This window comes from Pygoscelis adeliae, unplaced genomic scaffold (assembly GCF_000699105.1).
Source record: "Pygoscelis adeliae isolate BGI_AS28 unplaced genomic scaffold, ASM69910v1 Scaffold353, whole genome shotgun sequence".
Classification (NCBI taxonomy): Eukaryota; Metazoa; Chordata; class Aves; order Sphenisciformes; family Spheniscidae; genus Pygoscelis; species Pygoscelis adeliae.
The window spans coordinates 1,386,295-1,401,598 of record NW_008824445.1 but is presented as its reverse complement, the minus strand read 5'-3'; positions in this window follow the sequence as shown (position 1 = coordinate 1,401,598).

Here is a 15,304-nt window from a genome sequence, read left to right as displayed (position 1 = left end):
CGTCTGAAGTTTATTAATATCTGTGCATTACTGGTGATGATGTATGAAGGAGACAGAAGATGCTTCAAAGCTGGGAAACGAGCCTGGCCCTCTGGGGCTGAGTAAGTATCTGTGTCAGAGAAGCACACACGTACAACAGAAGGTGTCATTTTTATGGCGCAGTGAAGCCTTCGTGACAGAAAGCAGAATTATTGTGGCAGCAATCTTTCTGAAGACACTGTCAGGTGAGGAGGAGAAGGGAGAGGTCTGATTAGATGGAGTTGTTCAGCAGCTGAACCTGGGAGTATTTTACAGTGAAAATACATTCGGTAGGTACCGCCTGCACATTCTGTAAAGTCATTTTGGTCTAGGTCAGCCATAGGAACCCAAACACGTTTTCGCAGTAAGAGGCAGCATTGCTCAAGGCATATGGAGACGGCACAGGGACCAGGCATACACCCTTACCCTGGAGCAGCTCTGGACCATCTGCTGCCGAGGACAGTAATTTTGTACCTTAGCCACAGTTTTCCTTCATTTTAAAGAGGGCAAACAATCAGCTTTTATGCTATTTAATGAACTTGTTCAGTGTTTTAAAGCACCTAATACAAGTGTTTCTGGCTAGCAGAAATTGAAACTCCGACTAGGCTGAGCATGACACAAGGCCACAACCCTGGAGATAAAAAAGTCCACAGTAAAGGCAAAGCCTGGTCTCGGATAGCGCATCTGCTGTCCCTTCGCTGTGGCAGAGCTCTCACAATTGCCGAGAGGGGGCTGAGCGTGAGCAAGGCTGGGAATCAGTAGTGGATCACATCAGCCAAATCAAAACTCTCTTGACCTTGGGGGGGACTGAGCCAAAGTAGCCCCACGTAGCTCTGCCCTATTTGCACGAGTGATCCTGCGTGGCCGGGCACAGGCTGTGTTCAGAGGGCAGCGGGCAGGCACAGACCCAGACCGATATTCAGTGTTCAATGCTCTCCCATGTCACCTCCACAGTTCAGATGTGCAGCTTTGGCTGCTCCATTTTCAGCTTGAGAGCACGGCAGCTCACGCCAGGCAAAGTGGCAGTCTCTGAACAGAGGATGTTTTCTGCCTGTCTAATTATAAGGCTTTTGCATCTTTGGCTGGCTGAACATTATATAGACACTCTTTGGTATAAAGTTGGAGACCAAACTGAAGCAGGGTCAGAGTTGGCAGACCCATACCCCTGCCTGCCCTCCATGATACCTGTTTTCCCCTGAGAAGGTCAGTCCTGTGATTAAGATTTCACAGGGAGGTCCAGATTCTTCCTGAAGCCACAGAAAAGTGACTTCCACTGACATCTGCCAACTTGTCAGAGACCTTTAAATCCCGCAGAGGAGGAAAACATGATCAAAACCCCTTTTGTCTCCTCTGTGCTTTGTTTTGTTATTAAAAGCAGCAGGGGAGCTGCCTGCCTCCCCTCAAGCTTTCCTACTTCTGCAACATCATCTCTGGGAAAAGCTTTCCTCCCATGCATACCCCTAACCATCCACCAGCATCCTTTCCAAGGAGGTGGCTTCTGGGTACAGCAGTCGTGCTAGACTCGAACAGCGTGAGCCAGGGCTGCCCAAGGACTCTACAAGTGCATCCACTGCCTGAACCTTCAGAGATCCCTAAAGACTAAACAAAAAATAAATAACAGAGCAATAAAACCAGAAACAACCCTAAAGCGTTCACCCGCTGCGTGGAATCTCTCCAGAAACTTACTCTGTCATTCTAGCCACTTGCTACACATTAGAGAGTTTCAAAACCTCCAGTTTTACAAAAATGGAACTTTCCCAAAAAGCTGTTGTTTTATTCAAAGTTTTGGTTCGAGGCAGGCATTTTTCATTCACAAAGATTTTAAATGCAAGCCAAACCAGATGCAAGAAGGCACTTACTGAGGAAGCGTCATCAAGGAGAATTATACCTTTAGACAAACCGTCGCTTTACTTCTATTACCTAATGCACCGCATGTGATTTAGGAAAGACAGTGTGGAACTTCCAGTACAGAAATTAATCTACTTTATGATAGCAGATTGCCCTACGATTCTTTTCAGAAAGCACTTGCACAATAATTAAGCTAATACCTACATGATCAACAACACACCATCTATTTTAGCCATAAAGTTGCTTCTCCTTTAACTGCCAATATTTTCCATTTTCACTTTGCAACTATTTATAACATAAAATGAAACAAACCCCAGTATAATATTTGTATACACACACACAGACTTGTGGCAACAAACCGTAGAATCAGCAGGAGATTGACCTTGGGGATTTGAGGGACTAAGTATTTGAATCTTCCCTTTGTCTTGTTTAATAAATGCAACAGAATCATCCTCCAGAAGCAGCTCTCCCTCTACACCTACAGCGCTCTGCTACTAAGTTTTGCCAAGTTTTCTGCTTCTGTGAGTGAGGAAAGAGGGAACCCCACTATGCTTGCTGCATGTTCAGGTTAAGGCTTCCCTTTGATAGCCTGAGCAGGGAGGATGATAGCAAAATTCGGTAGTTATCGTACATGATGATAAAAGTCATTGCCCAACTAAATAAGTGATAGTAAACATCCATAAAAGTCATATGCAAGACTTAGGGAAAACTCTGCAAGTTTACCAAAACACCACATTAATGGCACAAGGCAGTTCTGTAGTTGTACTCCTCAAGTCGGGGAAAAAAAAGGTTTCTCTATTTCCAAGTAAATCACCCATCACTTCCAGGTTTTAGGACTCTAATTTCTGCTTGCAAGAGTGATTGAAACCATATTCTAATAATACTTCGTATACAACAATAAGGACAGAGCCAGATTTCTGAATAATTCCTGGGAAAATTACGGAATTTTAAAATATTTCTTAAAAGTGTCAAGTTTTTTGCTACATGGTCTCCTGGATCACTTTATATTATTACCTCATCTCTTACATGATGCATGGCTTTTTCCTGGAATTAACAGATCTTGTACGTGCACTGCAGATGCACTTAGCATATGCCACCCTTTGAGCTCGGTTGAGTTAAGCACGCACGTAACGGTGCACTAGAAGTAGATAGGTTTTATTTACATGGCTGTAAGCTTTCTGAACACAGCACAGACGGAGAGTTATGACCCTGTGTGAAAGTAATTATAGGCAGTGTCCAGGGCAGAGGTATACAGAAGAGACCGACACAGCGACAAGGGCGATTGAACAGACCCTGGTGAGAGCAGAAGGAAGGAGCCAGACAAATGTATCAGTGCTCAGGTCCCAGCCTTCATGTTCCATTATCTACAGGCACTGGCTGAATAATCCTGCCTACAATGAGGCCCTTTGAAATGCCCCAAGAGATGCCGTGGACAAGATCAAACGAAGAGCTGAGTATGGGGATAGAGTGGCATAATGAGCTTCAAATGGTGACCGAACGTCACAAGAACTGTCACCGAGGCTGGAACTCAAAGGGCAGGTTTCATGGGGGATGCGTCAGGGAGGCTGCAGATGGCACTGGTGGGACATCTACCCAAATGGCATTCAGGATCGGAATTTTTTGCCCAACATCTATATTCAAAAACCAAATTCCAGAAGTTTTTAATGGAAGAAAGAGAATAAAAATGTAAAATCTTTCACAGCAGAGTCAGGAAAAAGGAGAAGAGATACCCTAGCAGCTGGGGCAGAGATCAGATGATGGACATACGTGAAGTCATGAAGAGGAAACACAATCAAGGAGTATCAGAAGTGGCAATCAAACTTCAGAAGACTGATCACAATTCAGTCTTCCTTAAAAGGTCATGGTATTTCTTCTACGTTAGTTTCCCCCCTCGCCCCTAGTTCTAATTTGCTGCTTCTTCAGATCTTCCCTTACCTTTCTCTGTAACACAGCATCTCACTTGGCTTTTCCCAGGGTTTGTTTTGTAGGGACCAGGAAGGCTTGAATGCTGCTAGAGCACTCAAATGAAAAAGCCCACTCAGATACTTGGATTATTTGTAGAAAAATCATTGCACACAGTTCAGAATACACAGTCTCATACGCTCTTAAAAAAAATAAAACGTAAATCCATCCATTAGACCAAATGGATGTTTAAGAAGGACTAAGTAGCTGTGAACCTGCAGGGAAGTCATGGGTCATCAGTGACACGGTTAAAGCTTCAGCTGTACTGACAGAGTGGAACGCTCTGCCTTCGATCACTTTTGCCCTTCTACCAAGCAGAAAATTGGTGAAAGCTCATGCTCTTCTTTAGCCTAAAGCTGGCAAATCCTTGATAACCAGGGTGTGTTTTTACCATTACTTCAGGTTGTAAGTTGTACTTCAGTCTGCTCAAAATTGAGCAGAAAGAACTGGGGAAGGAACTGTTTCTACCTTACTCCTCCAGCTCATGAGCATCCAGATATAATTGATATCAGCTTTACTTCCATGGTGCCTGAGGACAGCTGCTTCTTCTCAAGGACGATAGAAGAGCTCCCTACACCCAAACCTTTACCAGAGGTGGCAGATCTATCCCAGATCCACTCAAAAACACAGCAAGAGAAACTAACACATGGCACTCCAATGAGGTGGCACATTGCAGCTTGATGACTGTGCAATCCATTAAGAGCTTAGTAAGTTGTGGGAAGTGTATAAGCATAAAGGGAACCCCAAGGTGTGCAATCAGAGGCAGGCTCCCTGACGAATTAAAAGAAAACGAGATCTAGGCTTCGGCTGTCATCCTGACACAGTGGCTTGGAGAGCAGCCAGGGATTCCCAGAGACTCAGCCGTGTCAGGATCCTCCAATTAGCAACTGGGCTCTCTCGCAAGCTTGGGGAGGCATTTCAGTCTGCTAGGGCTCTTCAGTGCTGCCTCCTAGCACTCCTGAGAGGGCAGAGGATGGATTTGTGTTGAGGCATGTGTGTATATGTGTGTGTTTAGGCTGTTCATAGGGAAAACAGAGAGGAGAATTATACGCCTTAGGCAGAAAACTGTAGCAGCACTAGAAGCAAATCCTAGTCCAAGGCTGCTCCCCACCCACTAGTACACAAGACCATCTTATCCTTGGTATAATCCAAGGCAGAAATCTCGACTCTGGCAGCATTTAGTTAAACCAAGCCGAGATAAGGGGAAAAAAAAAAAAAAATGAAGTTCACAGACCCACATTAACTTTGCAATAGGCTGAACTGGTTGCTCGGATGGATTACCCCTCTTGGCATTCTTCAGCGGGTGTGCCTGGATCTGGAGAGGATTTCCAGAATCATAACTGGGAACTTAATGCCTTTTCTGGCTTAAGCCAACCTCCTTTGTCCTTCAGAGGTCCCAGCTTCACCAGCTCCTCATTTAGATGAGCCATTTGACCTGTCTTTACTCCATAATCAAGAGCAGCGTATGGGAATCAGAATGAACCAAGGCTGCTCACTAGCCTTCTGTAATTTCATTTAGCTCAGTAGTGTGATAAAAGGAAATCCATGGAATCAGTATTAGCAATACCGAGTCTGAGGCCACTTGTTGTTGTTTTGTTTTCTTAAATTCATTCTCAGAAGAATGGTTTCCAAATAGGAAAATTAAGGCATGCCAACATCATAGCAATGCGATTATTTTCCCAAGTGCTGAGGGAAGAAAAAAAGGAGGAGAAAAAAGAAAAATATGAGAATCGTTAATATTTGGGCTTAAGCACAATGGAAGCATCTGCTGGTAAATAATGAGGGAAAGAAGTGCAGATTTGGCAATTTCTGTGCTGAAAATACTGCACATCTGGGCTCACCCAAGCGGCCAAAGATGAGCTCTGGATGGACTTCACAGTTCCTTTATTGGCTTGATATGGAAAGATTAACTTATTCCCCTTAACTACAACTCTGCTTGATGCTGAAGGGAAAAAAGAAAGATTTTATTGTACTTGCAAAGCAAAAGTAATTCTGTTCCACTGCTCACAAACTTTATGTGCTTTTAGCTTAAGGAAAGTCTGTGTGAATGGACCATAATGCAAAAAAGGAAAGGAATAACAATGGGGGGGGGGTTGCTGAGGGAGGGAAGAGGCATCTGTGTTAGAAATTTTTATTGCTTACTCTGCAAGATGGCAGGTGAAAGGATCAGTTACTCCTGGAGCATTCCCCAGGAAAACATTTGGTATGAAAGTTGGTACTACATCTCCTAGATTGCTCACAGCTATCGATCAAGGAGGGGAAGTGATGCTCTGCTGCTGAGTGGGATATGCGTCCTTCACATTCTGATTTCTACTGTCACACCGATACAGTCATGCCCTAGCCACCACTTCAGGCTCTGCTCCATCGCATGTTTAAAACACAGCAATAGGAGTTTTTGTATGGAATTCTATGCACGATATCCAATCCCATTTCCCAAGCACTACATAATGTTTTCCTTTAACTGCTTACCTTCAGTACTGCCCTCGCGGGACGGTACAGAGCTGCCTTTGTCACTGCCAGGAGTGCTCACAGTGCGGCAAGGTACAACACAGCTGTGCACTATTTATTCAAATACTTGGGGGAGTACAAGAGGGAGGAGATACTATAGCAGAAGAGGAGGCTGCAAGGTTAAAGTTACCTTAGGTCACGCTTACAGGAGGAAGCGCAAGCAGAGCAGGGCATGCGGGGTGCTCTTCTGGGAAGGCACTTGAGCAGCCTGGGAGAAGAGAGGAAGAAGGGGGGGTGGCATAGCCTCAGCACTGATTTACTTTGCTACAGCTTTATCTGTGGATAGAAATATGATTGAAGAGACACAATTTACAATGAGGTAATCATGCAGGAAGGCCTATGCCACAACATAAGTGTGAGGAGCAGCAGCATAGTAACCCTGGGGCGACAGGACCCACATGGCCACCAGTAACTCACTGAGGACGTCGCAGGCTGTTGAGTCCCAGCCCTGCATCTCTCCTTGTTTACGACTGATGTTCTCAGTCAGGTACGGACACACAGAGAGCCCATAGCCTGAGAACTGTTGCTCTCATAAAACTATTTGCACTCTGCAGAGATCATTAGCAACTAACATAAGCTCTTCTGATGTTCTTCACGTCAAACAGTGATACAGAAAGCAGAGAGAACAGTTCTACAAGTTTCTCCCTCCCTGCCCCCTTCTTAAAAGTAATTTTTCTACTGACAAGACACATTGTGCAGTTGGTAATGTTTTCTTGCTGCTAAAAGCAGCAGCTTCACCTTAGGTATGAGACATCTCCGTCATAATTACACTTTTCATCTTCATTTTTAAACTGTTATTCATTCAGAAAAAACACTCCATTTCTGCCCCCACACACACAATTATTCCAGGAGGTCCTGAAGCTAGTATGCCCGTTACATTCGAGATGCAGCTATAAATACTGACAAAACTATATCTGTATTTGCAGACAGGAATTCCACTGCAGTGGACCTGTGTTATCCAAGGGCAGATCCCACTCCCCAAGAGATACATAGCGATGCTACAATTGTGCAACAAACCCCCGAGTCTCTCACGAGAGCTTGCAAGTCACCAAGATAAGTGTTCCAGCAGTGACTTCTTGTTTGCTGACACCCCCCACCCCCATTTTCCTGGATCACAGTCCCCTTTTAGGCATAAGGATGTAGCTGCTTACAAAACCTTAGGCTGTATTGATTATATGGAACTCCATCAGCTCTAGATCTGCATGTGCATAAACTATTACCCAATAGATTAGCAGCAAGCAGATAGGACTCCAAAACATGTAGCATGCCATACTTTGAGTGCCATCTTCTGGCAGATAGTACTGCATGCCTGCGTTTGTATACAGAGCAGTCTTACAATGCTGATTACGTCTTGACACGGGTTAAGCAGCTATCACCTCTTGCAATCTTGGCCAAGATTTCTGCCTAGGTAGTTTCCCTTTACTGTATCAGCTTAGCACTTACATTCCTGAGAAATTTCATCTTGGCTATTTAGGAATACACCAGCTCCTGGTCTTCCCCACTAACAGCCTGCCTCTTTCTTATAATAGATGCATTAGAATTTTTCTTCATAAACATCATAATGATGAAACCTCTGGATGGGGGCCCAGGACAGACAGTGCCTAGTCCTAAGGGGCACTGCACAATGCCAAATGAGTCCGGCTCTTTTGCCTTGAAGATTTTCTGCCAGGTAATTGCTAACATTTCTGCTAGATGTGGAGAAATGGGTGGAGAGCTCAAAGAGACGAGCTAAAGGATCAAGATTTTCTGGAGCTGATTTTTACTGACTTGGAACTGGGTACTTGGCATGATTTTAACCATTTTCTACTAGATCACGTCCTTGAATCCAGGAACACCAAGTTCCCATTTAAACCAAAGGATTCAGGCACTTGCAAGTGAAAGACTGCACATCTAAAATAGCCCTTGCTCTTCTGTAGCATTCAGCAGCATGATAATCATGATGCACCCAAGTTTTGACTAACAGCCCAAGGCCAGAGAGAGGCATTTTCTACAGCTCCACATTAATGAGGGATCTGCAAAAGCCTTCAAATTGCATTTTTAACCATTGTGTCACCAATATCTGAGGCAGATTCAGGAATTTCCAATTCTTGCAGATTAGCAATGCTGCATGGAACTGAACTAATTAAACTTGTCTAATTAAGCCATGGGGCTCTGATGGGAAATTGCTAGCAAGCATATTTGCAGACCTTTTTAGAACCAAAATCACATCAAGCCTTGTTCAACCATCCATTTTCATTTAAAGATACAAACGCAGCTGCTTCTGTGCCACCTCTGTGTGACTGCTTTTCCCTGGGGCCATTCCTGCACTACCTGTAAGTGAATTCCCGTTTTCCAATAAAGGCTCTGTTTTGAAATTCATGATTATTTTGGTTATCATTTTGACCTTCCTACTAAAGGGACATAGATTTGTTTCTGAATCTAGTGTTCACTATGCCAGCTTAGTGCAATGAAATTCCCTAGTCCATACAGACAAAGTTGACAAATTTGCAGACAGAATTCAAAGTGAATTTTTTCTAAAGAGCAAGACAACTTGTTCTAATAACTCCAAAATACAAGTTATGACGTTACCTGTATTAGTTTCCTAATTCAAGGCAGGAAACAACTGTTGTTAGAAAGATGCTTGATGAGAGAAGAGACAAATGGGCTAATTAGGTTAATACTTTTTCTTAAAATGACTTCTCAGCATATGGAGATTTTTATGTCCACTACTTCAGCTAGAAGGCTGACATCAAGCTTTCTGGCTGGCCTCCCTCCCCCTCTCTGCCGTCATGCTGCTATCAGAGTATTTCCGAAAGAACATATGCTTACTGCTAACTGAGCAGGTTTTGTGAAGTAGAAAGGTCATTTATTATTGCCTTTGCTGTGCCATGGAAGGATCATGCTGGCAATGCAGGATACTGTTTCACACAGACACCCGTCTAGAAGCAGGGGAGGTGGGAAATAGCCATCTTATCTCTCCTCAAACTTCTCCAAGCATTATCATGATACCTCAAGACACCACAGGGCGTGATGGTCGCTGGCTCTCCTCCCTCCCCATATACACCCCTTTCTGCTACGAATGTAGTAGTAGAGATCGGCATTCATATGTTTAGTAGCAGTACCCTAGAAGGAAACACCAGACTGAAATTCCCCCTTTCTCAGCCACCGAGAGGTCTAAAGAGAAACAGGGTTGCCTGCAACTCAATCACTGTCTCCAGAGCAAGTCTGCTGGAAGATTCAGCAGTACAGGAGGTAAAAGAGCAGGACTGGGTGAAGAGAACAAGACCCAAAAAGGCCAGCATCTGCAGCAAATGCGTGATAATTTCATGCAAGATATACATGCAAATCAATTTTCTGCACTTGTCTGCACGGAGGTACATCCCTGGGAAGGGTTTAATTTAATGTCCCATTTGCACCTACTTCCCATGTGCTTATGCCCTTCACCAGCTGAAGGACTGTACTGGCCAAAGCACTGGTTTATATCATCAACTGAAAGGACTTGGCTTCTCCATATGTTTTTCCAATGAGACCAACACAGAGCAATTCCTCTTAATATCAGCCCTATCATTGAATTTGATTACCTGCTGGTTTAATTTGGTGAATTGTTAATTTGAATCCACTGATTTATGGATTCAGTTTTAATAGCAGCCTTTGATTGCTGCATTATTCCATTCTGTTAGTTTAGTGAAACCATACTGGATTAGTTTACCAATATGCCTGTTTCATTTTATATTTCTTTGCTCATCTTTTTAATAAAACCTGTAAATACATAGGACTGGTTATTTTATCAAAGCATAACCTGGTTCATAAATCCAAAGCTAAGGGCAATTTAAACTAGTGTATTAAAAATACTGAACTAAAATAAGACACAACAAAAGCTGGGAAGACATACAGGCCTTCTCTCCTCCTTCTGCTCTTTCCACACACACTTTCACTTTCTCCTCCCCACCACTCCCCAGTAGCTTAATCAAATGGGAACATAACTTGCTACAGGTCCACACAATATATGTCAACCTACTTGGAGACCAGATGAATGCAGGAATATTTAAGTACTGTGCAGCTGGCCATGCCCTACATGCGGAGCTCCCATGCAATTGCCTTGGCCCCATAGGTCCCACAGGTCCCACATTGCAGAAGCTGCAGTAGCAGGAAGAGCTCCCCATGGCAATCCTTGGGTCACAGAAAAACTGTGGGACATGCCCACACTTGCTCTGGTGAACAGAATGGCATTAAGAAGAGGCACTGGACATCTGTATCTTTAGCCTTGCGCTTCCAGATACCTCAGCTTAACTAGACTAGATTTTTTTGCCCAGCTTGTTCCCATTGTAGGTAGAGGGGGCGGGAATCCTCTGTGTCTTTAGCCTTTTCTAAACAGAAGAAATGTGTTTTGATCTGCTCCTTTTACAGCTAGCAGCTGAATAAATACGAGCCCTACTACAGCAATTACTTCATGGACAGATGATGCTACCGGAAGGACTGCCAGGAAGGAACCCGAAACATGGAGGGCTCTCCAAAAGCCTGTATTACAAGAGGTCTGTCCCCACAGACTTGCGCAAACATGGAGCTCTGCGAAACTTAATGGGAAATGCTACACTTCGTCTCCATTCATTACTACGACGAACCACAGCACTCCCTCATAATCGCACATTATCACAGGTGATAATTCACTCCAGCCACTTCTACAGAGTGACGCACTCATAATTCTTATATAAATGTTTAACTCCTTCCTACTTGAGATGAGCTGGATATCTCATTAACACATGTCTAGGAATCTTCCCTTCAGCCACAAGCGCCAGGCCAATGCCAGCTTGTATCACCAGAGTCACCAGGCAGGAACCAGGGCAGCCTCACGGGGAGCCAAAGGCAGAGCACAGACACCCAGGTTCCCTTATCTCCTCAGAGCCACTTGCAACTCATGCAGCAACGAAACCCTCACTTGTACGTACCCGACTGTAGCTACCTGGGTCCCATTGGCACTACCCGAGAGAAAGTGCAGGTCTACAAATAACACTGCAGAGTTCTGGTAGTCACGGGTAAAGCCATGGAGAACAGCACTCTCTGTATGGAGGAAGACACCTGGATTTATAACAGTTGTTTCTTCCCAGTTGGGAACAAATCCCTTTTGCTCTGCCACTTGGGAGAAACTTCCATTTTAGTCTGCTTGGTGGGTTTCCAAAAAGCCCTGAGGTTGCCAAGTTATCTGACTGGCTCATTTCCCTCTTCCCCCAACATGATCTTGCATTTTATTTTTGTAATAGTAGGCTTTAAAATAGTAAGACACAATGCCCTACAAAGCAGAGGAGATATTCTTGGAGCACTTTAAGAAAAAGTGCGTGAAACTCATGCCATGCTGATGGATGTGGTATGACGAACCTAGAGGCATGATGGAAAAAGTAAATGGCAGATCCCAAAACGCAGGGGTGGAGTGGAAGAATGAGAAATAGTGACTTGATTTGCCAAAGTGTTTGTGTTAAAGAATATTAATTTTTTCAGACAATCCATGAAGAGGCCCTGTAGCAATATCATATTAAATTAACAGAATTGCATCATTATGGTAACCTCAGCTCAGTTTTGTAAGATGTATAGTGTCATCATAACCAAAGAAGACTCCCCAGGTAATTCTGCTCCTATAGCAATTGCTACTAAATGACACTGAAGTGACAATCGTTAGCTACACAGCATTGTGGGTGCCTGTCTCGAACGGGGCTTTCTGCCTGCAGTGCAGCTGTCCAACCGGAGCCTCATAAGCTGTACAATTCGGTTTGGGAACCAAAGTCTTCTCCGTCATCAGAAAACATATAATTATGACCTGCTCCTAGAATAAGTCACTATCACATACAGCCAGATTATCAATTATATGGACAGCCCTTACAGTACTGTTCATCATACAGTTCCTCAGGTGTTAGCATAGATTGTCAGAGTGGAGGCTCTGGAACCTGCTGTGCTGCTCCCACTCCATGTAATGAGAGCCAGGCAACGTAGTCATCCTAAGCCTCAGGGGGGTTGCGCAGATCTTACCCCCAAACCAGGAAAATTATCACTCCAAACCAGGAAAGACCGCAACAGTCAGGGAAATTATACATACGTTACAGAAAGCAAACTAAGAAAGCAATCCTAGCCTTCGTACAATTTAAGTCTTTATCTTTCCTCTCATGGGACTTTGCTCTCATTCTTCAGTTCTGCAACATAAACTGTCCATGTCTTTTTCCACCTTCCCTCACCCCACAGTCCACAGGAGGTCTGAATAACATGAATTTGTGCCAGTGGCTTTTCATTAGTATTGCTGAAAGTTAAATCAGCAATCTCAGGAAGCTAGACAGCAGCTTAAAATATCCAACAGTGAAAGAAACAAGCAGTGAATGAACAGAGTTTGATATGGCCAACGGCAGAACAGGCATTTCTCAGCCAGGTGCCTCTTCCACTAGGCCATGCATGAGACAGTCGCAAAACTACCAAAAGCCTTCTGTAAGATGTCCCTCCTATCCTGCATTTGTAGCCAGACAGAAGTGCCTAGATAATTATGGTGCTGCAATCTGTTTATGAGAATTCCAACCTAAATTGTGGCTTCCAGGAATTTGGTTGCTACTCATGTTATTTGAATTCAGGGGATCAGATTTGACCCTTGCAGTTCTCTTGCAGCACAAAGCTCAGAAGGGCTGAGAAGCTACTCCAGCAGTCAAAGCACAGAGGTACTTCAGTGTCCCCTGCACTCACCACCCTAAATAGCCATAGAGCATGCTGGAAACTGGCTACCTGAAAAGCCTTCAGATGCAGGCTGGAGGGGAAAATAGAGGAGAAAAAAAAAAAAGTTGCTACCAACTATCTCTAAACATGCTGTTGCACCTCCAGGAAGACGCACAATTGGCTGCAACGTGCCTGATGATAGTGTAGAAAGCAACCCCTCCAGCAGCCAAGGGGATGATTAGTACAGGGTGTCTTTGCAACTTGAGATGGCTCAGCTGAACATCAGACATACTGTCTCCAAGATGCTCGTGGCTGGCTTTGACATCGTCGCTTCACACAAAGAGTTTTAATCCCTCCCTAGCATAAGCATAAAAAGAATGGGTCTGAGTTTGTCCAAAATAAGTAATCAAGAGGGAGAGCTATTTGGTAATTTGCATCATTATCTCTGTCTGCTGCTGCATCTTTGCTGACAGCTTATTTTTAAGCACTGAAATCCAGCTTAGGAGTCTTTCAAAACAGAGCAACACTCTTGCTGCTATGGCTACTTGGTTTTGGAGCTTGGCAAGAAGGAAAGAAGAAATTTATGTGCAAGCATTGGGGGTCACTGTCCTATTTCCAACCCAGCAAGCTGGGTGTAGCACCATGAACTAACTGCATCTCTGCTTTCCAAAAGTGAGAGCCTTTTTTAGGTCATCTTTCAAATTTAATCAACGTCAAAGCATTTCTAGAAGCTGAGGGCAAGTCAGCATGCTCACTAGTTGAAGGAATATGGATTTCCTAGCAGTTGAGCCATATCAGGATTCAGGGTCCGGCATCTGATCCAGGATGTACTATGTTGACTTTGCACTATGAGGTGTTCCCACACACATGTACCAGGCAAATTACACCTTATTCCCTTAGCAGTAGCCTTTCCCTTGCCAAAGGTAAAGCATGATCAACACACAGTTTCTCTTGCTGATTCCCAAACTTGGGACATCTAAGCAAGCAATAAGATTTCATCTTCCCTCCAAACACAACCAGTAATAAAAATAACCCAAACCCCAAACAAAGCAGGACTCACTTTTCACCAGGGTCCATTCTGTACCAGCAGCCAGTGGCCTCACAGCCAACAGGAGAGCTTCACTTCTTCTCTCACCTTCACCCACTCCCTCCTCCTGCAACCATCGTTCTCCCATCCCATGGCTGCCTCGCACCACGCCACACTACCCCACCAGCAGCACGGCTTTCACACAGTGCTCAACCTTCATCTGCAACAACCCAAATGCTCTCCTCTCCCCCAGCAGGCTGGACTCCTCGTTACTGACTGCACCAGGTGATTTCAGTAACTACCTCCCTCCAGCAGACAGGCCCAGCCCTCACACAGGTACAGCTGTGCTCCCGGGCCTTGAGAAGGGGAACGTCTTCACCCAACACTGTCTCATTTGAGAAAACAGGGCCCCTTCAGCCTGCTCACATTTTTATCCTTTACCAACAACTGGAAGTCACTGAGCTTCTCAGATGAAAGGCTCTCCTCTAAGTGCAAATTATTATTAATGAATTTCCATCTTGGCTCCTTGACAGAAAAATGTACCTTGCAGCGTGTTATCTTTGCAACCATGCACCCCTGGCACACATAGATTCCCTCATCTGGCAAGTAAGGCACGTTGCCAAGAGTGATGTTCAGAGCAGCTCTCTGCGCCCGATCCCAGTGCCTTTGTAACTGCAGCACAGCAAAGCTTAAGAAATGTAAATCCTGGCATTTGACCCAATGTGAATTTCTCAAATAAATGATATTTCACAGCCTGGTGGTTTCCTCCCTGCTGAGATGATCATTTACAGTGGCTCACTCAGAATTGGGCTTTGACAGAATTTTTGGTCAGTGGAAGATAAATTGAAAAATTTCAGTATCTGCCTCTGTCTCTGAAGCACCATGTTCTGTAGCTTCAGAAAAATTAAATGCGAAGGCAGGGCTGAGTTTTTCCCTTTTTTTAATTCCCTCTGTTGTCTCTTCAAATACAGCCTGTCTTCCTTTGCAAAGACCATGCGATTTTGAAGACATGCTCCTGTTCAGCCACGAGTTACAGGAGTCAAAATCAATGGCCTCTTCTAAGCTTCCTCTGGGCTTAAGACCTACAAAGAGCACAGAGAAGCACAGTGCCAAGATTTCCAGGAAAGAAAGCAAGCCCCTCTGCAGCTCAGCCAGCCCAGACCTAGGCAGCAGGCACGCACAGCAGCATGCTGCTGCGAGCAGCAGGAGATGCTCTCCTTGCTTTGTTTGAAGCAACATCCTAAAGAGCCAGGCTGGCAGGGGTTAGTAGGAAATTTC